The 23,261-nt window shown below is 44.0% G+C and overlaps 1 protein-coding gene across 1 annotated transcript in view; it reads left to right on the forward strand.

The window, feature by feature from the left end:
• Positions 1-23,261, forward strand: part of EXT1 (exostosin glycosyltransferase 1) — a 237,649-nt gene that overhangs the window by 35,910 nt on the left and 178,478 nt on the right. The gene's annotated exons all lie outside the window — the stretch shown is intronic.

The raw sequence follows: 23,261 nt of genomic DNA on the forward strand, positions 1-23,261 counted from the left end.
GCATGCGCAGGCCTTTAAAAATGCCCAAAATTTTTTATACAGGTTCCGTTTTTACGGAGAGACGGATCCGCTATTTCAATGCTGCGACGGAACTGCCTGCCGGTAACCTCTGCCACAAGTGTGAAAGTACCCTAATTTCTTTGGTGACGATAGGAGGCTGTCTGCGCTGGAAGAGCTTGTTTGATGCTTGAAAAGGATGTTTGTTTTTATAATGATGGGGGATGAAAGCTAGATTTACGATTTTTTTTTATTTTACCACCTTTTTGTTCTGTGACTCTTAGGCCTCATGCTTGCGAACGTATTTTCTTCCCATGTCCGTTCAGTTATTTTTTATTTTTTTGTGGACTGTATGCGGAACCATTCATTTCAATGGGTTCCCAGAAAAAAAAAAAAGGAAGGTACTCCGTGTGCATTACGTTTCCGTATGTCAGTCTTTCCGTTCCGCAAAAAAATAGGACAAGGATAGGTCTGTTCTATTGGGGCCAGCTGTTCTGTTCCGCAAAATACAGACTGCACAACGATGTCATCCGTATTTTTTGTGGATCCATTTTTTTTTTGCGCACCGCAAAGTACATACGGTCGTGTGCATGAGGCGTTAGGATGTGTAATACGCACTTTTTTTTCTAATAATGACAAAAAAAATCCGGTGCTCACTTAGGCTGCCGCTTCCACAACTAATTGGCAGTGATTCGGACCCCACGGATCAGCTATTGATGACCTGTCCTGAGGATAGGCCATCTATATTGTACTCCCGGAAGACCACTATATATGAGCATAAATGTTAATTTGTGTCTGGTATTTACATTTCTGTAAGCCCCATCATGCACAGTTACCACAATTAGAGCTGGTTATTTGGGGACAAAGGGGACCCTGCCCCCCCCCCCCCCCCAGGTAGATGTCCATTTTCAGTCCGCGATGGCCTGAATTTACAGGGGCTGTCTCTGAAAATTGGGGACAGTCCCTGCAGTTTCGGGACTATTGGCCTCTATGATCATGTGACGTCCATTATAGTTTTCAAAGGGGTTTTCACCCAGAAAGTTCAGTGTCCTGGGCATCATGATACATTGGCAAATCAATCTGCCAGGTCTATTCAGGTTTGGCAAATTTAAGGAAAATCACTTCTCCTCATGTAATCTATAGAAAATGGTGTCTCATTTATCATATGTCCAGCTGTAAAACTGGCTGCCTTGCCAATAGCGGCCAATCAAAGCTCAGCTTTTATTTCTTAAATTGCTCTGGAAAAATGAAAGCTGCACTGTGATTGGTTTTGATGGCCCATAGCGACCAATCACAGTGCAGCTTTCATCTTTGCTTCTTATACTGCTGTGGAAAAATGAAAGCTGCGCTATGATTGGTTTTGATGGCCCATAGCGACCAATCACAGCGCAGCTTTCATTTTTCCACAGCAGAATAAGAAGCAAAGATCAGCTCTTGCTGGTTGTTGGAGGCAACAAGGCCTTGCAGATGAAGTGGGCCCATTGTGTTCGTTGTCTTTTGCTTGCAATCAAGGGTTTTTTTGCCTCGTGACTGTAGGTACTTGTAGATGTAAAGGGCTAATGTCTGACAATTGGGCAGAGAGGCTCTTGGTTTTCTAGCCACAGGGAAGCAGTTTGGTTTCCTGTGCAAATTTCACGTGTGTGTGTGTGTGTGTGTGTGTGTGTGTGTGTGTTTTATTATTATAAGTATTTATTTAAAGGGATTTTCTAATTTACAAATAATTGCCAGGATTAAGAAAAAGAAAGTAAAAAGTCTCACTCTCCTTTCAAATGACTCTTGTCGCCGTTCCAGTCCCTGCTGGACCTGCAGCAGTCACCTACCACTAATGTTTCATGTGACTGTTATAGCAGCTCACTGGTCTCAGCGGTCATGTGAGCATGAACGCCATGTGATTGCTGCGGCCAGTCATTGTCTGCGATGGTCCTGTGAAAGATCTGCATGTGACTACTGCAGGCCCAGTGGGGATTGGAGCAGCAGCGTGGGCCATTTAAGAGGGGAGTGTTTTCCTATATTTCATTTCGGTCTATTGAAAATAATAATTGTGCAACTTTGTAAATGCTCTTCACGATACTTCCGTTTTATGCAGTCCTATGTGTCCATGGTAACTAATTACAAACAAGTACTAAGCAGCCATGATTTTCCAGTCTGGTCATTTTTCACGGATCGAGGATCTGACAGAAAATCGGGAATAAAGAAGACATTCCGGATAATTGCCTGATCGTCAGTGGAGATGAGGGCTGCATTTATATTACTTGTCCCTAGGGGTGGGCGATATATCGTTTATATTGCATATCTTCTATAAGTTTGGCCAACAATAGAGATTTTGTTTATATCTCCATTTCGCGGTAGAACATGGCATGCACCGCTCTCGGCACGCACCATGTTCTCTTGAGCCGGCACAGTGGAGAAGGAGGGAGTCCCTCCCTCCCCACTGTGTGCGGCTGCCGCTGACCACCAATGAGAACAGACGAGGAGGGGAGGGACTGTGGCCACTGCGCCACTAATGAGAACAGAGAGGAGGGGGAGGGACTGTAGGGTTAATTGCGGCGGATCACAGCACGCAGTAATAGAGGCCAGGTATGGGATATGGCCGGCACATGCAGGCTACGTTTTGTATTCAGGCATATTAACTATATTCATTGGCGCAGTGGCCACAGCCCCTCCCTTCTACTCCCCCTCTTCTAAGTATGAGTTTTGGTGCCGGCAGAACGACCCGATCACCTGATGATTGAGCGACCGTTTTCGAAAGGCCAATTATTGGGAACGAGCGTTTTATACAAATGTTAATCCCTGATCTACCCGATTTTATCAGTCCATGTAAAGCCTCATGCACACGTCTGTGGAATACAGACTGTGAGATACCGGCCTGGATTCCTGCTGAGTGCAGGAGCGCACGGCGTCATAGCAACCATAGACGCCGTGCACTCAGCAGGAATCCAGGCCGGTATCTCACAGTCTGTATTCCACAGACGTGTGCATGAGGCTTAACGAGACCCGTACTCCTTTTTAGTCTGTCCACTATTTCGAATTAGCCTATATTTTAAGTTTACAAGAGGAAGGGTACAGCCGGAAGAACCGACAACTAAGATCAGATTACGCCGAGTATGTTTGTAGTCTGTTGCCATGGAGACAAAGCTGCATTGGAGCTGTAGACAAAACAGTAGACCTTTTGATGTTAAATATTTACAAAATTGCCTCATTTTTCGGGTTTTGGTGTATTAAAGCTATTAAAAAAAAGTTGAGAAACCGTTTAGGTTTTCTACAGCAGACTATCCCATGGGACGCGCTAACTACAGCCTACCCAAACCTTCCCCAAAAACGGACGATTCTACAATTAATCGTGGTTGTTTAAGACGGCAGAGATAAAAGGGCAAAGTGATAGGAAAGCTCTAATGTTTAGCCCGAGGAGCTGTGGATTCCTGTTTTCCTGGAATGCTTTTGTCTTTACCACCTATCAGTATAAATACATGGCCAGTAGGCATCTCTGCAGAGCGTTGTGCGATGTGCTGCCTGCAGGGCACCATTGCCAATCAGTATAACCAGATTGTAATTAATTAGAAATGATAATGTCTGATTTTCTACAGAGATTATTGAGAATTTAATGACACCAGGCTACACGGTACTCTAGTAAAGATGAGTCAAAAAAAAGTACACATGCTACGTGTTAATGACTGTTCCTTCTAGGTCTCGGCCAGTACAGGTTTGCTTAATAGGGTGCCAGGAATATGGATATATTATTATTTTCATTTTTATTTTTATTTTTTTAAGGGGTTGTCCACTCCTTCTATATTAATGGCCCATCCACAGGACTGGTCGCTCAGCACCCTTGCTGATTAGCTTCTACACAGCCCTGACCATTGTGTTGACTACTGGTTCCTGCTGCGGCTTCCAGTGAGTGCCCACTGCCAAGGTGGCTGAAATATGCTCGCAGTGACTACTAGGGGGCGGCCTGCTGTTAAAAGGGAAAGCATGATGTAACAACTAGGGAAGGGGGGGGGTCCTACTTGTACTACTGCAGAAATAGGGGGAGGTCGGGAAAATACTTTTACAATTGGGAGAGGGGAACATGAGTCCAGGCTCACACGTGCCAAAATACTGTATGGACCTGGCTCTACATTGTGGTAGCTCCTAGACATGGTAAAGGTTTGTCTCTCTCATCAGTCAGTCGCGCACATGTGCTGTTCGTGATCTCCAAGGATGGAGCACGTACCCATTGACTTTTATGTGTGGTTTTCCATGGACTGCGGGTCTGTGCTGACACCACAGAAGCATGGCCTTATTTTTGCTCATGAACACCGATCCCTCATGTACATTTTACAAAACTGATACCATTGTGGTTTTCACAGATCTTTGCTCTGGAAACTAATTTTCAGCCTAGCAGTGCCCGTGCAAATATGGGTGACATGCCGAGGGCAAAAAAACGGACACCGAGACTCAACACGGATTCTTCTTGGAAGAACTTTTGACAATCTTCTCATGGATGTCCTCAGCGGACATGTGAAAGAGGACGATACAGCAGACGATCGTCGGGAAGGAAGCGTCCCTTCCCGGCAATCACCTGCTCGTCAGTGGAGAAGACGGTGACCGCATTTACATGCAGTGATATCCTCCACAGGTATGGGGAGTAGTGATCTCTAATGCCGTCGCTCATACCCATACTGACTCTATGTTTGTTAGCTGCAGATGCTGTTTAGACGGCACGTGCTGCCGACAAACAGCGTTTTTTTGTGTCCGCATGAATAATCTATTACCAGCTGCGTAATCTGTGCCTCTTTTACACCACCAGGTAATCGTTGTTAATCTGCTTTTCACTCTTTTCAGTAAATACCATATGTTTTCGCAGGTGACTGATTTTTTTATTTTTTTCCCTCATGTTTTATTTTTTTAGTATTTGTAGCAGGTTTGTTTTGGTAGTTCTTGGCTTGCCCTACTCTTGATTTCTATGGGTGGAGTAGGGTTAATATCGGTGTTTTGTCATGTGTCTGCGGTATGATGGCGTGAGTCAGTGACATGTGCCAGCGGACTCCCCGCTTCCTTCTTGCTGTGTTTAAAGGGAACCTGTCATCAACTTTATGCTGACTGTACTGATCGCAGTTCACTGAGATATGATTGGATTACATTCACCTCTAAATACTGATCACTGAACGTTTGTATTATTGTATACTTAAAATGTTAGACTTTATTGGTATACCTTAAAATATAGAACGAGAGTGATGTTCTAAAGGGACTAGTGTTCACAATAGGGGTTATCCCTTGTATAGCAAAAAATGCCAGAAAAGGCACTAGCTCCGGCCAGTCATATATTACACCCCTTTCACTTGCATGGGGTGAACATATCTGCCAGACAAAAGCTTACAAGGTAGATAAACCCCTATCAATTGTGGAGCATCCACCAGAGTTCTGATGTGACGCTACCGCAAATAAATCAGCAGAAACCGAGCACTAAGAGAGGGGGGGGGGGGATTGTAACCAGGAGAGACATGGGCCAGGGTGCTGTCTGCAGTATACTTCAGAGCCTTATTGTATGCTCATCCTGCACAGCTACTCCTAATTCAGCCCCAAATGATTCCACCCTCTCACAGATAATTCAGTGCCCGGGACGGCACATCGCCTTGAACCTAGCAGCTAGCGTTTGTGTATGTCTATAGTATGCCCATTATTTGCTTGCCGCGTTTCTTATAACGTATATCATCAGGAGACGGGGCTTAGACACACAACATATAGCAGACAAACACATAGAGCTGCCCCTCTCAGTTGTGGAGGCGGCAGCATCGGCGCTAGGATGGCCGTGACGCGGGCGCCGAGAGCAGCTGTTTTAAGTGACCTAGGCCACTCCCATCAAGGGCGGAGCTCATCTCTGAGACGGCCAATCAAGGGGCTAGAGGTGCGGTTGCATCGCAAACCACCGCCCCACTACAGGGGCGAATCATCCTGGGTGTCAAAACACCAGAAATAATAAAAGGAATATATCGGCGATTCTTTTAGAAGCAGGACGGCATTAGACTGCAGCAAAATATGCTGGACGCGGAGTTAGATGGAGCACACAGTGTTATTCCCTTTGCATCTAATCACATTACATAGCACTGAGTCCTATGCGCCCTCACCAAGAATGGGGAGGGCTGTCAGAAGCTTATATGACTACAAAGAATGATGAGAAGTGAGAGGGACACTGAGCGCAGTATAAACTAGTGACAGAAATGCTGATGTCAGCGCTGTGTCACTCATGAGCTTAAAAGTCAGTGGTTGCTGCGAACCAGCATCGTGATAATTGCAGCCCAGGCCTAGAATAGAGTCAAATCTACCTGAGAAGAGTCCTGGTTATTATAATCTCCTGCTCTCTCACCATCTGCTGATGATTGGCAGTTCTCTCCTAGAGAGAAAGGGAGAAAACTAGGTAGAAGACTGTCAGCCATCAGCAGGTGGGCAGGAGAGCAGGAATCCATGAATAACCAGGACTCTTCTCAGGTGGCCCGGACTCTTTTCCAGGCCCAGTCTGCAATGATTGTGATGTCTGTTCTCAGCAACCACTTACTTTTAGCTGATGAGTGACACCGCTGACATCAGCATTTCTGTCACTCAGTTCGGTCAGCTTAACGTTGATGACAGGTTCCCTTTAAGATGTATTTGTTTAACCCTGGTTCACGTGACGATCTCCTGTGCGTGCAGATCCGTGCCATGTGCATGCCTATTTTCTGCAGTCCCCTCATGCCAAGAGATTTATGCTACTGACCGCTCGTGCAGAAGGACTGGTTGGCTTGTAAATGTTCTCTCCTGTCCTGGAAATTAGTGGACTAGGTGACTTCTGATGTAGAGTATATTCACACGCGGCAAGTTTGTCACTGGAATTTCTGAGACTAAAAATCACAAGCATTCGGGTTTTTTACAGTCAAACAAATGGATTTCCGCAAGCCTCAGTTGAATGGGAAACTCTCAGAAATTTCTGCAACAAATCTGCGGCATGCGAGTACTCGCTTAGGCTACTTTCACACCAGCGTTTTTGCTGGATCCGGCAGGGCTTAGGCAAAAACATTATGAACGTATGCGGTTGTATTTTTAATATAGCAATGACTGATCCAGTTTTCTATTGTGTCGGAGAAATCCGCATCCCATGTTGCATTTTGATCTCCGGTATGAGAACGCAACCAATGCATTTTGGAACATTACGTTCTGTTCAGTTACGTTTTGTCCCCATTGACAATGAATGGGGACAAAACGGAGGCGTTCTTTTCCGGTATTGAGACCCTATGACGGAACTCCATGCCGGAGAATATTAACGCTAGTGTGAAAGTAGCCTAAGTCAAATTAGGTCCAGATCATATTTTTAGGGCTGTTCTTTCTAAATGTAGATGTTTAAATGGGAGACATTCACATTTTAGTAAAAAATTCCTATAAAATTCACCGGACTCAATGCATCTGGTCTGCAATCTAAGAGCACGTGCAGGCTCGAACTGGCCCACAGGGGTACAGGGGAATCCCCTGGTGGCCCCCTGAGCAAGGTGGGCCCCTAGTCTCCCACCCCCTGTACAAATAACACTTTAGACTTACTGCACTACATACATATATTCAATGTACAGCACCTCAACCAACCTATGTTCATATAAAAAACATGTTAGATTATTTATTATACTTGAATGTATCCGTATGGTGGGCCCCCAAAATACATTTTACTGGTGGGCCCTAGATACCCCAGTCCGACACTGAGCACGTGTACATGGCAGTGTAGTCTGCGCGGGTTTCGCTGCATTTCCACAATAAGACCATGTGTTACTCGACACGGATTCGCTCTAGATCTCTTTGCATTGCAACAGGCGAAATCTGCACTGAAAACCCGTACAAACAATTGTAATGGTGCAGTTTATTAAAAACTGTATCGTAGGTAAATTTTCCCCACTGTGTGGATGAGATTTTGATGGCCTCATCTACTTTATTTGGTACTGTATTAGGCTGCAGGATTCTTCGCGGTACAGGCTGCAGGCAATATGCACGGTGTACACGTAGCCTAAGGATCCATTTACACGAGCAGATAAAAGTGCGGATCGTCTGTGTGAGAACAAATATCTCTCGAAGGGTACCTGCATACAGATTTGTGTGCAGACCAAGTGCAAGAAATCTCCATAAATCACACTATTCGCTAACCTCAGTTTTGGCACTTTTTTTATGGGCTTTTTGTTGCGGATCCATAGATCTCCCCCTCCCATTGAAAATGCAGAAATCCGCGCAAAATAGTAAAACAGATTGCCATGCTACAGATTTGAAATCTCTAGCATCAGGTAAATTTTCACACCTAAGAAAGGATACATTTGCAGAATACGACAAGCTCTGTGCAGATACTGAACCAGCAAGGAATGCTGAGATTTCAGCTCTGAAGCATTCCTTGATCTGTAAAGGACAGATTGGTGAAGCTGTCAGGTGCATACACAGGTGAGATAGTTTACCATGCTGTCATACATGACTGTATTCAGATTCCATTCACTGGGCCAGGAACATCTGGATCAGGAACATTTTGAACTTAATAACAAAAAAAAAAATTATTTTTTTCAGGTTCCATTGAGAAACACATTTGCTGGAATCGTGTAGGCGATGCCATCTTAAGCTGACTTCAAATAGACTGGTGACACCTGGCACTGCGCTCATTGTGAAGTGTATTTTTAACTTTGTCAGTCCGCCCGCAGGGATGTTTTTTTAAAGGTTTGTATGTCACCAGGAAACAAGCCGCATGTGCTTCAGGGAAGCTGGCCTCTACCATTGAGATGGTGTTTTGTCTGAAAGCTGGGCCCTTTTCGATTGTTGAGCATTTCTTTTTTTATAATTTTTTTTACAGTTAGTAGCATAGAGCCTTAAATATGCTTCGGCAAAAGCTTGGAATACAGTTTTTGAGAGGAGCCTCAACTTATCTCCTACATGACAGGTTCTTCAGATGACCTTTGCGCTCAGGTCCCTGGCATTGTTTGTCCTGACCAGCCCAGTAATCTGTATAGGAAATGACTCACTTGTAGACTTTAGTGGGCCTGAAAGTCGAGGCAGATTAAAGGAGCAGGCTTCTAGAAGATTCCATGGATGCCCCAATCAGCACTAGGTGAAGCCATGAGAAGTAGGATGGATCAGTCAAAAGAGGAGATAAATTAGTGATCCATTCATGATCATTGGGTCATCATCTAGTCCGGCCGATCATAGGGGATGACCAGTGGCTGTTTTGGTACTATAAAATTCACCAAATGCAAAAATACTTCTGAATGCGAAATGTTCTGTTTTCTGTCTCAAAGTCCTATGATGCTATTCTGGTAAAATGTCTGATTCCTGCATCTCCATTCCTTGGTAGGTGTTTTGACTAGGATTACTGGATCAAGGTGACAACTACTCATCATTTATAGAAATAAACCTACTAGCAAAACAGGTGAATCGAAGCTTGCTGAATAGGGAGTTGCGCTAAAAGATGTAGTGTATCTGACCACCTGACTACTGATTTTTCAAATGATGGTCAACCGAAATGTCCAAAATCATCCAAACGTTTGGCCGACTTTTTTTTATTTTGTGTATGGGCTCCAGAAGAACGTTCCTTTCTCTCCACGCCCTTGTTACTCTCCAATTTGCACTTAGGTACGATGTGGGATTTGCACCATACATAGGTCCTACATGGGGTAGGTACAGAATACACAACCTCCTGTGCCTGCTTCAAGCATTCCTCCCGTGAAGCTGCCTTGGTGTGTCATCCTTCCTACCGCCTTTTCAGTTGAACTCGCTTATGAGTGAGAACGCCGTACATGAAAGTACTGCCAGGTGAAGTGAAACACGTCAGCAGCAGCAGCTCTGTGGGAACCCTTCCTATTGTTGAAATTAGAAGGATGATCCTCCCCAAATCATCTACCGTTTTATTCTCGTGCACATGTGATGACAATGGCCATGGCCCACAATGCAGCGTGGCTCTTGCCTAGGTGTTCGCCGTGTGATTGTGAGAATGGATAGATGCCCTTCTTATCTCCCATTTTAACTCGTTCATTTCAACTGTAGCTTGCGGCTACCTGCTGATATTGACTTCTTTTGAAGGCAGTGTGCTTGGTGTCTATTATGTGCGCCTGTATGGGTAGACCGCTGCGTTCCAGGATTGTATTATCCTCTGCCTGATTTCTAAAGAAATTTTGATGAGTCATTTACCTGTGGGAACACGTACAATATTTCTAATTACTTTCCAGTGAAAGTGCACGTCTGTTCTTATTAAGGGGTCCGTAGGATGTTCTTGGGTTTAGGGACATCCGTGGAGTGACCCTAGATGCAGATGACCCTTTTTGGTTCCACTTGGCCATTTTGTGTTGTCTTTTAAAAAGATTGTCCACTTTGTTTCAGTTCCTCATCATATTCAAGGCTCCTGACCCGGTCCTGTTCACGAGGCATGTAGTTTTGCCTAAATTTCATCGGCATGAGGATTCATGCCAGCATCTGTTCGCACACTGTGCCTCCATAAGGCAGTGTATTCTCCCACAGAAGAGGGGTCGTGATCACAATCTGGCTGAAATCCTTTTGTCTTCTGGATGGAGTTGAACGCACACAGTGGTACTGTACAGGTCTATCGCAGTCTCATCTAGCTGTGTGCATGGGCAAGAGCCATTAACCTGTAATCCACTGCTTTGTTCACATTGAGGACATCTTTAGTTCTGTTCACACAGCTCATTGATTTGTTGCAATGTATTAAACGTCCTCAATCTGAACAAAGCAGTACCTCAAACGTCTTTTCTGGATCACAGGTTGATGGCTCTTACCAAGGGCCCATGCACATAGCTAGACGAGACTGCCATGGGGCCAGTTTCAGACTCTGCTGCCAGTGGATGAAACATTGTTTGGACCCAGAGACAATAGACTGGTCCTGCTCTCGTCCTGTTCACACAGCGGAGCAGTTTACCATGTATAAACCACTCTTCTCTTCTGTGGCTTCTTCATTGGACTTTCCCTTCATAGGTCTCATGTACCTGACTGTATCCATTTTGCAGTCAGCAAAACAGCCGTTTGTGGACCCATAGACCCATTCTGTAAGTCCAAGGCCCAAGTTTTGCGGACATAGTCTATCTTTTTGCAGAACAGATCAATGTGCTTTCCATATCTGTGTCCATTTTGCAAAAAAAAATAGAACATTGAACTATACTTGTCTGACGAATGCGGACCACGGGACCTGTTGAAGTCTGGAAAAAATGTGGACGCAACATGCACGGTATCTGTTTTTTATGGATCCTCAATTTATGGACCACAAAATATATCCGGTCGTGTGCATGAGACCTAATTTTGTACCCGTCTAGAGGAGAATACTACATGGTTGCCCCCTACTCTTCATCTATATGGCCAGGTTTCTTTTGTCCGCTGTGCATTGGTCTATCCACACTTAGTGCTTTTTAAGAAGCCCAGTCATTTTTATTTTTTTATTCATCCTTTGTCGTCTTCCTCCCAGTGGTGACTGGTCCACACTTATCAGGTTTCGGTGTCTTCCCAGCTTGCAAGAGACTAGAAGGAAATAGCAGCAGGCCGGTTATGCAGGGAGCGGGGCCTGCAGAGACAATATATTTTCAGTAGCAATTTAGTGCATGATTGATCTCCCTGATACGGTTAGTGTACGCCTCATAGCTGCTCAGGTCCACGAGCGAGAAGCATGTAATGCGGGCATTTGATAGAAACCATCAGCCATTGCAAACAATGAAACGTAATGGGTTTTAATGTTGAGTTATCACTGTGCCAAATATGTTTACATCTACCCAGGAAAACCGACTTCATTAACTTTTTAATGACACGTTTTAATCTGTCGAGCTAAAACGCCACAGAATTGGATTTACTGTAGCAAATCCTCCTTTCTTGGCTTATTCTTTGTTGCTAATATTCACGATTTGTATGGTTTTTACACCGTGTCCTTGGACGCAGGCGGTTGAAGATGCTGCAGGGCATATGGAAAAAGGTTGATTTTGTTTACATTTTTATTTACAGGGCGCCAATTAATATTTCTATTTTGGGGATTTACCAGTGCAATATTCTCTAATTTGACGGGATTTCAGCACCGTTTGTCTAGTGGCGTTATGTCACCTGATAAATATGGAAAATGTATCAGGTGACATAAGCCCTTTGGAAGGAAAAAACGCCGTAGATGTGGGAAGGTGCACACTTACCACCTCCTGGTTTGTGTCCGTATGGCATTGTTGAAGGGAGGATGACGTAAACAAACCTCTACCATTGGTGTTTTCTCATACAGGGCATCTGTCAGCAGTTTTGTACCTATGACACTGGCTGACCTGTTACATGTGCGCTTGGCAGCTGAAGGCATCTGTGTTGGTTCCATGTTCATATCTGCCCTCATTGCTGAGAAAGATGATGTTTTAATATATTCGAATAAGCCTCTAGGAGCAACGGGGGTATTGCAGTTACACCTAGAGGCTCTGCTCTCTCTGCAACTGCTGTACCATCTCAAATTTGAATGACCGGGTGAAGACAGTGAAAACCTCCATCACTCCGGGCCCTGTCAAAGTGCAGAGGGTGCGGCAGATGCAGAGAGTGCAGAGCCTCTAGGTGTAACAGCAACGCCCCCGTTGCTCCTAGAGGCTCATTTGCATATATTTAAACATAGTTTTTCTCAGCAATGAGGGCACATAGGAACAATGGGACTAACGCAGATGCCTTCAGCTGCCAAGCGCACATGTAACAGGTCAGCCATAGGTACAAAACTGCTGACAGATGCCTTTTAACACATTGGAGAATAAGAGCATCATTTTTCCCTTTTTGTTTTTTGTTGTCGTGTGTGTGTGTGTGTGTGTGTTCTTAGTTTATTGCTATATGCTCTTTCTGTTTACATGCGCTTAGTCATGCTCTTATCCTCACCCCCTTGTTTTTTGTTTTTGATGCTCACTCCCTTTTTTTTTGCATGCTCTTTCGCTTTCTTTTTGGGCAAGCTCCCCTTTGTTTTTGTTTTTTTGTTTTTTATTACACATACTTGCTCGCTCTCTGCACTTTTCATTTCATTGTTACTTGATCTTTTGCTCGCTCTTCTTTGTGTGCTCGCTCTCTTCCCTATTCTTGCTTTCTTGTTCTTTCGATTGGAATTTTTTTTGTATGCTCTTTCTTTAAGCTTGCTCGCTGTAATCTCTCATCACTTGCTTTCTCTCTTGAATTGGTATCCATAACTTGCCCATTACGCACTGGTTAAATGATTTCACTGTTAGAGCAGCCAGTTGCGGCTGCATTACACGGAGATATTGTCATATAATAGCGTTCCAATAAAGCGGCAGACATGTCAGTTTTCACTGCTGAAGAACTGAAAACAGTCTTCACTTTTTGGTCACCTTTCATAAGTCAGAGGTGTGATCACTTTCTTTCATAGCATTTCTGCATCTGTCTAGTCTGGAGAATGACCTGTTCTTACAGGGGCAAAGGTTGCACATAAAATGCACAAAAATGTTTTATGCCTAGAGTCTGAAAAATGGAAGAATTGTTATGCCGTATTCCTGACGCCAAGATAAGACTGCCAGTCCCTGAATACGGCCACATTTTCCGCCCTGGCTGACGGGTTGTGGCTCCAGCTGATATTTATGTTTTTGTTTATTCCTGTATTTTTATGCATATTGCATTGTGGATATCATGATGGTTGCAGTCCCTCACCTTAGTTTGCGTAGTGATGTTGCGGCCCATCGATTGCACTGTGTTGAAGTTGGTGATTGAGGATCATTCAAATTGCTTTTACACAAGCTGATAATTGGGAGTGAAAAACACTTTTTTTCTGACCATCTCATGGTGTGAACATGTTGGCGATCACCCGACAAGTGATCAAACTGTTTGTCTGGGAATTACACGTAGCTCTGTATGATCATGGGAAGTGTCGCAGACGATGTACAAACTGAACTGGGGGACGAAGAATCGTAATAACGATCATTATTCCCCCGTTCAGTCTGCATCTAGCTGTGTGAAGCAACCTTTTAAGGAGCAGCGATCAGCTTCTCTATTGTCGATCGATGCTTGCTCAAGGCACAATAGCTGCCCAGCTATAGGGTCACAGTCTGTTTTCAAGGGATTTGTGCGAGCACTTTTAATATATTAGATGATCCATAAATTTCACTGTGCCGAATTGGAGGTCATCCTTTTAAAGCTGCAGGCAAATAATCTGGTTACTGCACAAATAATTATCTTTTATTTGCAGGCTTCCTCCAACAGCAACTCTGTGAGTGCCCTCTCAGCAGGGGTCGTAGGACGGCTGGGTTAGGAGAAGCAAAATGCACAAGCTGCTCAATCCTGATAGTATAAATCGGAAGAGAGCAGGAGCGGGGTGATGTGTGTACACTTGTGGTCAGAATGGATGGCAGAAGATGCTAAGATTTATCACCACAATTTAAGCATTGAAAATCCACGATTGGCTCTGAGCTTTATCTTTTGGAGCAGTGAGGCCCAACTGTAGGTCCCCTGAGAGCATCTGCGGCCCTTATGTGCTTGATGTCCAGCCCTTTGGGATCGTAGGTCTCTGCTCCTGTATGCTAAGAGCATTGCCTAAAAGTCATATATGTGTATATATCTTGGTTGACCCATGACAGGTAGCCTTTTCATGGAAGAGTTTTATTTCTTTACAGTTTCTAATATTGCCTGCAACCATTGAAGGAGAATCCTTGAGGTCTTATGTATCTGCTGGAGGTATTCTGCTTGTGCCCTTTCTGCTCAGGAAACGTCTCCTCAAAGTAGCTATTGGGATGCTCAGCTGAATGCGCTACATAGATGACGTTTTTCTCATGTATTTTCATGACTCTTGTCCAGAAAGTTTCCATGGATTTGTTCTTGTGTATAATTGTGGATTACTTGGAACAGCTCATACACATTTAGAAGATATGGCAGTCTCTACTCTGGAGAGTTTACAATCTGTTCAGTATGTATTTGTGGATTTGCATGTTTCTCGCTGACGCTCCCACAGCTTCTCGTGCGTTCGAAATGCTGTGAAAAATCGGTGTGCTAATTCTTATTTTTTTTATTTCTTTGCAATTTTGTGTGTTTTTTGTTTTTGTTTTTTACCATCTTGATTAATTGATGGAAACATTAGGCTGCTATCTTTCAGGCAAGGATTCCTTTCTCTGATGTCCTCCTACCAGGTTTGTTTCATCTGCGGGCAGCATATGTCCTCTTGCTTAAAGGCATAGGCTTGTTTCCAGACCTCAAAGCCAGGCTGAGGTCTCCCGTAGATGAAACCAGTAAACATGGCCTGGGTACAGACGGCATCCTAAGGTAAATATGTTAGTTCCTCTCGCTCGTCATTCCCAATAAAGGAAATGCATGCAAGATAGTTTCCAAGTTGCAGTCACATGTCTTTTGGCTATTGTACAAATCTGCTTACATTCTGATGTGACTGTCCGCCCTTAAAACACAGCTCTTTTATTCATGCTTTGTAAATTCTCCATTATAGCACAAAATGAGTTTCTGGTTTCATAGTACGGGGACCACTCGAACCAAATCTGCTAATTTCCAAGGCCTTCTGTCCTGGGAGTGAACTGAACAGCAGTTATTTTCCTGTCAGGGGTGTAATTCACGGCTGTTCTCTTATATATAGGAAATCCAGAGATGAGTCTTTTGCCCATTGGATTCATTTTGTAGCTGTCCTCAAAGTATATTTCGATTTTGGAGGAACATTATTTATAATGGAAATTGCTCTCTTGGAAGATAGGCTCTGTCAAGCACAAGCCTCCATTTTTGCGTTTTCCTTGAAGCCCATTGTGTTATGCCTACAGATGGGATTGATTTTATTTTTTACAAAGTACAGTTCTGAGCCCCTCACTCTTTGAAGAACATGGAGATCAGGGAACGGTTGTGAGATGGGCAACTGGACTCGTAACTAGTGGGATGTCTATCCCACAATTAAAGTGGGGAAAATTAGACCCTGTTGAGGTAAAAATGTTAACCTTTCATTGTGAAAGTTTTATTACAAATCCGAAATCTATGGAGTATTGGCTGCGAGTAGAAGAAAGATGGGGGAAAAACTCCAATGGAAGGGATACCTTTTGGCCGGAAAAAATTGTAACCGGTCTGTTCTTGGTGGTTCTTGGGCATGGATTTCATTGGCCGCATAGGTGTGAGATCTTCGGTCATTGAAATTGGCTGTGCCCAATGAGACACATCTGACTTCTGTAGAACAGGCCATCTGTATGTGATGTCAGCCGATGTCCCTCCCCTGGGTTTCGCAAAGATTAACAGAAAAGCTGAGATTGTCGCTGCCGAGCCGTTTGCCCTTTTGATAGTGGGGGGAAGTTATCTCTATTTTATAGTATGACGTGGTTTCTACTGCACCATATAATAGTCTTACAATACTTTTTATGTGTTTACGGTTTTATACAACTTCCTATAAATCTGGGCTGATTCTCTCTCACCATAAGCTCTATTTTCCTTTATCATAAGTGTACAGTATTAAAGCAGTTTATTTTACTCCTCTTTTGACCTTTCTGTTTTTTTTTGTCTTTTTAAAACTCCAATAAACTATTTGTTTTATGTTTTACCATTTTTTTTTTCTTGGATTAAGATATATTGCTATATGTAGATATTTCTAGCACTGGAATGGAAAAATAAAGTTCAGTTTAGTGGTTTATGTTGCCATTAAACATCCCAACAGTAATCTCGATGGGCTATTTAACGATTGTTAAGGGAACAGTTGTATGTTTATTCAAATCCCAATCTTGGGTGCAAAAGCCAGACCTTCTGTAGTTCTACTGAACCAAATTTAGATTACCCGTAACCCTATAACCTATAGCATAGTTCTGAGTTTGGTTTAGTTGAGCCGTTGAGATTGTGGTGGGTTTTATGGCCTACACATGCTATTCAGGCCCTGATATAGATTTTCCTGAAGCATCAGACTTTTCCAGTCATCAACTGCTACCAAGGTGGTTATTTTCCCATAGAGCATGCAACTAAGGCCTCTTTCACACTTGCGTTGTCTGGATCTGGCGTGTACTCCACTTGCCGGAATTATACGCCGGATCCGGAAAAACGCAAGTGTACTGAAAGCATTTGAAGACGGATCCGTCTTCAAAATGCGTTCAGTGTTACTATGGCAGCCAGGACGCTATTAAAGTCCTGGTTGCCATAGTAGGAGCGGGGAGCGGAGGAGCGGTATACTTGCCATCCGTGCGGCTCCCGGGGCGCTCCAGAGTGACGTCAGAGCGCCCCATGCGCATGGATGACGTGTTCCATGTGATCACGTCATCCATGCGCCTGGGGCGCCCTGACGTCACTCGGGAGCCGCACGGATGGTAAGTATGCTGCTCCCCCGCTCCCCGCTACACTTAACCATGGCTGCCAGGACTTTAGTGTCCCGGCAGCCATGGTAACCACTCTAAAAAAGCTAAACGTCGTATCCGGCAATGCGCCGAAACGACGTTTAGCTTAAGGCCGGATCCGGATCAATGCCTTTCAATGGGCATTCATTCCGGATCCGGCCTTGCGGCAAGTCTTCAGTTTTTTTGGCCGGAGCAAAAAGCGCAGCATGCTGCGGTATTTTCTCCAGCCAAAAAACGTTCCGTTCCGGAACTGAAGACATCCTGATGCATCCTGAACGGATTTCACTCCATTCAGAATGCATTAGGATAATCCTGATCAGGATTCTTCCGGCATAGAGCCCCGACGACGGAACTCTATGCCGGAAGACAAGAACGCAGGTGTGAAAGAGCCCTAAGGCTACTTTCACACTCGCGTTTTGGCTTTCCGTTTGTGAGATCCGTTCTGGGCTCTCGCAAGCGGTCCAAAACGGATCAGTTTGCATTCTGAATGAAAAAGGATCTGCTCAGTTTGCATCAGTTCAGTCTCCATTCCGCTTTGGAGACTGACACCAAAACGCTGCTTGCTTGCGTCTGTCTGATGAAACTGAGCCAAACGGATCTGTCCTGGCACACAATTTAAGTCAATGGGGACGGATCCTTTTTCTGACACAATCTGGCACAATAGAAAACAGATCCATCCCCCATTGACTTTCAATGGTGTTCAAGACGGATCCGTCTTGGCTATGTGTGATCCTCTCCTCTGGACTTGAAGGAGCGCATGGCATTATCATGGTTTATAATGCTGTGTGTCTCTGCATGGCCTTTTTTCCACAGAATCATAGTGACATAAAGCTGTCAGTGTGATTCTGAAGACATAAGGTCAGAGACACACAGCATTATAAATCATGAAAATGCCGTGCGTTCCTGCAAGTCCGGAGCGGAGGATCACACTCTCACACAAGGCGTGATTCCCGCAATGGACTCGCTCGTGTGAAACAGCCCTTATGCCGGACCTACACACTAGTTTGACCGCGATCTACCAGCCATCCCATAAGGATATATACGCTTGGGTCTTCCAAACCTGCAGTATTTCAATATGAAAGCTGAGATAAGCATCTTCCATGCATCTCTGGTGTCTTATCTCCTGGGATTACAGCAAATTCAACAAGTTGGAATTCTCGAAAAATAACTTGGCTCTGTTGAGATGGCCTCAGTGTCATTTGACATTATGTTGTGGGATCTTGCTCTATGGGGAATTTTAGGATCTCTATACATATTTAATTTCTTCTTTGGCACCATTGGTTAAAGGGTGGGTCTGTGTTCGGACTCGACAATGTCCCTTTCCTTATGGAACATGCTGGGAGTCTGTTTATACTGTAGCTCAGAACCCTTAGTGCTCATGTCTTCTCCGTACTTGCACAGTACCATTACCGGGTCCTTGTTAATGAGCTGAGAAATTAGTATTAGTTATGTTTCAAGTGTTTTTCAGTTTTGTTATATTATGATATATTATATGCCCTTTTTAATCCTTAACCCGAAGAGTGGTTACAGATAACGCACTGGGTAGCCATCATCACTCCAGTCAGTGTATTGTGGTGTGTATCCATATGCCACCCTCGTACAACATGATGTATGCTCTTCTTTTTAACCATAGTTTTTTTTTTTTTTTTTGTGTGTCACCAAAAAGCCCTTATTTTAGTGGGTGGCAGTCTATCTTTTAAAGAGGACCTTTCACTAGTATACAAACTAAAAACTAACTCTATCTGTGGGCAGAGCAGCGCCCAGGGGTCCCCCTGCACTTACTAGTATGCCTGGGCGCCGCTCCGTTTGCCCGGTATAGGCTGTTGTATTGGACTGATTTTTTTGTAGGAGGCGTGTCCCTTGCTGCAGTGCTGGCCAATCGCAGCACACAGCTCATAGCCTGGCTATGAGCTGTGCGCTGCGATTGGCCAGTGCTGCAGCAAGGGACACGCCTCCTACAAAAAATCAGTCCAGTACAACAGACGGAGCTGAGACACCGGAGCCTATACCGGGCGAACGGAGCGGCGCCCAGGCATACTAGTAAGTGCAGGGGGACCCCTGGGCGCCGCTCTGCCCACAGATAGAGTTAGTTTTTAGTTTGTATACTAGTGAAAGGTCCTCTTTAAGGCTCTGTTCACACAAGTGTTAGGACTTCTGTTCCTAACCGAGCCATGGTCTTTAGAACGTTGGATGTTGATGGAATCCAACAACTTGACGGGCGCCGTCAGGATTCTGATATTTTTTACTTCAAATATAGCGGTCAAGACTCTTGAGAAACCTCTCTAAACCAAGCCTTACATTTTTTGGGGTCCCCTTTTTATGAATTTATTTAATACTGGGTGACCGTTTCAAATTAGAGTCTTTATATGTGAAGTCTATGACAATCGGGTTAGTCTCCATCGTGTGTAGCGGGTGCGGTTTTGCACATTTTACTGTGAGAACAGTTCCAGCAGCTTATTATGGCAGTGTTTGTGTAATGGATTACAGTGTTAATGACTGTCCTCTAAATCCGTCATGCAAATGTAAATTGTGAGAGGGGCCTGGCTTTGGGAAGGGGGAAGCTTGCCTGGTCTGTGGTTTGTGTTCTTCTAATAAAACCTTTCATCTGCTCAAGAGCCGTAAGATTGGTGGAGGATGAAGTGCGGTGACTGATGATAGACCATGCTGCAGCCAGAGCAGACCCTCAGATGTCGTCGCGCTGAGGGCCCTGCTACATCATCTTGCTACAGACCACACGCAAATTGTTGAATTGAACTTCACGTGCTCATTTACTTTTTACTACAGAGTACCTAAGACTTCAAATCGGAAGTACTTGATAGATATTTGCAAGGTACAGATCACTGCTGCTCCGAGTCCTTCTATGGCATACGTCTAAATGTGGTAAATCAAATCTTTTTGGGCATTCATTGACTTTTCCCGCTGTAAAGTTTCTATATAACCGCCTCTGTACCTAGAATTTTTTTCTCAGCTTTTCCAAAAATTAATCAGAAGTTATTAACCTCACTCAATTTGCATTTATTTTTCTCGTTCACAACGTTTCAATATGTTTTATTAGGACATATGGACATCTAGTGGAGACCCTCTAATAGAAAGCTGCTCTTGCTCTGGCAGACTAAGGGTACTTTCACACTAGCGTTTTTCTTTTCCGGCATAGAGTTCCGTCCTAGGGGCTCCAGAAAAGAACTGATCAGTTTTATCCCCATGCATTCTGAGTGGAGAGCAATCCGTTCAGGATGTGTTCAGTCTTTTTGACTTTTCAGGACGGAGATAATACCGCAGCATGCTGCGGTTTTACTTCCGGACAAAAAAACTGAACACTTGCCTGAATGCTTTTTTTTTTTTTTTTACCATAGGAATTTTTTAGTGCCGGATCAAATTGCATTCAAATTGCTGCATTGACGACTGGTGATACGTCACCAATGCCTGATCGGTAGGGATCTGACACCGCGCACCCCTGCCGATCGGCTTTACTGCAGCAGTTCTGGTACTAGAACTATGTACTTGGATGGAGCTGATTGCTACAACTCTCCTCCCATTAAAGTAAATTGGAGTACACAATGGGACTACTATGAAGCGGCTGATCGGCAGATGTGCGAAGTGTCAGACCCCACCCCCGACCATTCTGACCATAGGCAATCACTTGGGTTCACGCATACTAAAATATTGCGTTTCGTTCCACCTCCAAGTTGTAGAAATCTGTTATACAGCACCTATAGTCTATGAAACCCTACTGTACCTCCGATTTTTGTCCCATCAGTCACTGTATTACAGAGCTATTCTCTTAACAGTGTAGCGTATTTATTTTATGCACTTATATAGCGCTACTATATTCCGCAGCGCTTTATAGACATTAGCAACCAACTGTCCCCAATGGGGCTCACAATCTAACGATGGCGGCAGACTGAGTACCTAAGTCTCTGTAATGCAGTGCCGCGGGTTCCCTGTTCCTCCCTGCAGGATCTGTGTACTGAGGTCTAAAAGCAATGGTGAATTTGTGCATGTTTTATCTCCAAAATCCTTTTGGGCATAGTTTTCCAATATCATGAACAACTGACGATCCCAGAAATCACCAGTTACTATTTGGTTAGATAAATAACCGTCATTTTTTGGCAAAAGTTTAGACTAGCGCTATTAAACATAACAAAGGCCTGTGGACAAAAGAGTTGGCTTCACTGAATGACATTACTCATCCCGTATCCTTACCATTATCTGTGCTGGCCATCTGACAAGAGCGAGTGATCTAAGGTCACAGGAAACCCAAACAGTCCCCGACGCCGCATCCTCTCTGGAAATAAAAACCTTGATGGGCAAGATGTACTTTAGCGTTACTTTGAAGCTTTACACTAAGTGCGTGTGTGTTGTCTGTCTATATTTTTTTTTATGTAGATTTTATCTATTTTTGTCTATTTTATTACATTTTTATGTCTTGTTTTTTAATTTTTTATTACAGTTTTAGGTCTTGATTTATGTAGCTTTTGTAATATTTTAATATTGTAGATCCTTTTTTTTATTTATTTTTTTGCAATGTGAGCCATTTTATCAAGTGTTCATACCCTCTTATACTTTAATATCATTTAGATTTTATTTTATTTTTTTCCTCTAACCCTAACCATGTAATGTGCTGCTCTTAATTCATCTCCATTTGCTATATTTTATGTTTTGTTTTATATATATATTTTCTATTTTTTTTTTCTTCGTTCGGTTGCGTACCGTTTGGCGCTGGTTGGTCACCTTACTGCTCGAATGCCTATGGAACTGCTGACACAAACAAGAGAGGGCAAAATTAATGGGCTCCTGTCGCCCAGGCATCGTCAGTTTCCATGGCGACCGCTCGGCTATGTCTTATTGGCCTGCGCCTGTATGATTAATATTGGCTGCGGACACTCGGGTGGAAGAAAAGCAGATTAAGTCAATTTAAGGAGGACAGTTATTGTCGCCATTATGTTATGTACTACGAGGCCTCCACGTTGAGCCGCAGATGTAGATTTTTTTTACAGCTTGTCTCGTCTAGTTTGTAAAGCGTGCGACTGGCTAGAAATCGATATTTACTGGCGGTGGCCCTGTGACTCGGTAAATGGCTTTTCATAATAAGTTGTTTCATTTGTTTTTGGCTCCATAAATAGGAGGAAGGCGGCGCGGTAAAACACAATGTCGCGCTGCCGAGGCCGCATTAGGAGAAAGTCGTTTACATTATTAATCTCAATCTCATTCCATTCTCTTTGATGTAGTTTTTGCACCGAGCCACCTGCTGATAGAAGAGGAGGAAGCCTTCTTTATGATGGCATGTTTTGACATGGAGCATCTTGTGCAAACATAAATTAGCCGTATTTCTCATTTGCAGACCTGGCAGTAAGTCATCCATGGAGGTGCCATGGTGCACGCAGCACTTGGAGATGGCATAGGCACAGTATTAACCCCTTCTCATCTCTTCGGTAGACTTTTGTGCTATCTGCTGTACATTAGAGTGCCTGCTCGTGCTACACAGACTTGTCCTTTCTGAAAGGGGTTTTCCTGGACTTTGGATATTGATATCCTGTCCTCAGGATAGGTTATCAGTATGAGATTGGTGGAGGGTCGGATGCCCTGAACTCCTCCGATCAGCTGTTTTGGGCAGCAGTCATCACTGGAGACTATACAGTGGATAGAGCAGGAAGCAGACAGCACCTTCGTTGTGTAGTGGCCATGCTAGGGTACTGCAGCTCGGCTCCACTCCTGTTCAAAGGAATGGCAGCTGAGCTACAGTGTGCCGGAAACTACGCAATAGACAAGAGCCTTCTGTCTACTGTATAGGTTCTGGTAGCTGCCTGAAACATCTGATTGGTGGTGGTGCTGGACACCCTAATTGGACACCCAAAGATCTCATGAATTGCCTATCCTGAGCATAAGTCATAACAGCCTTTTAAAGAGGACTTGTTACCTCTCCTGACATTACCATAACCATTCTGGAGCATCTATTCTTAGGACTCTGCGTTGTGCTGTTCCTTTATTGTTCCTGCTAGA

This window comes from Bufo gargarizans, chromosome 5 (genome assembly GCF_014858855.1).
Source record: "Bufo gargarizans isolate SCDJY-AF-19 chromosome 5, ASM1485885v1, whole genome shotgun sequence".
Lineage (NCBI taxonomy): Eukaryota > Metazoa > Chordata > Amphibia > Anura > Bufonidae > Bufo > Bufo gargarizans.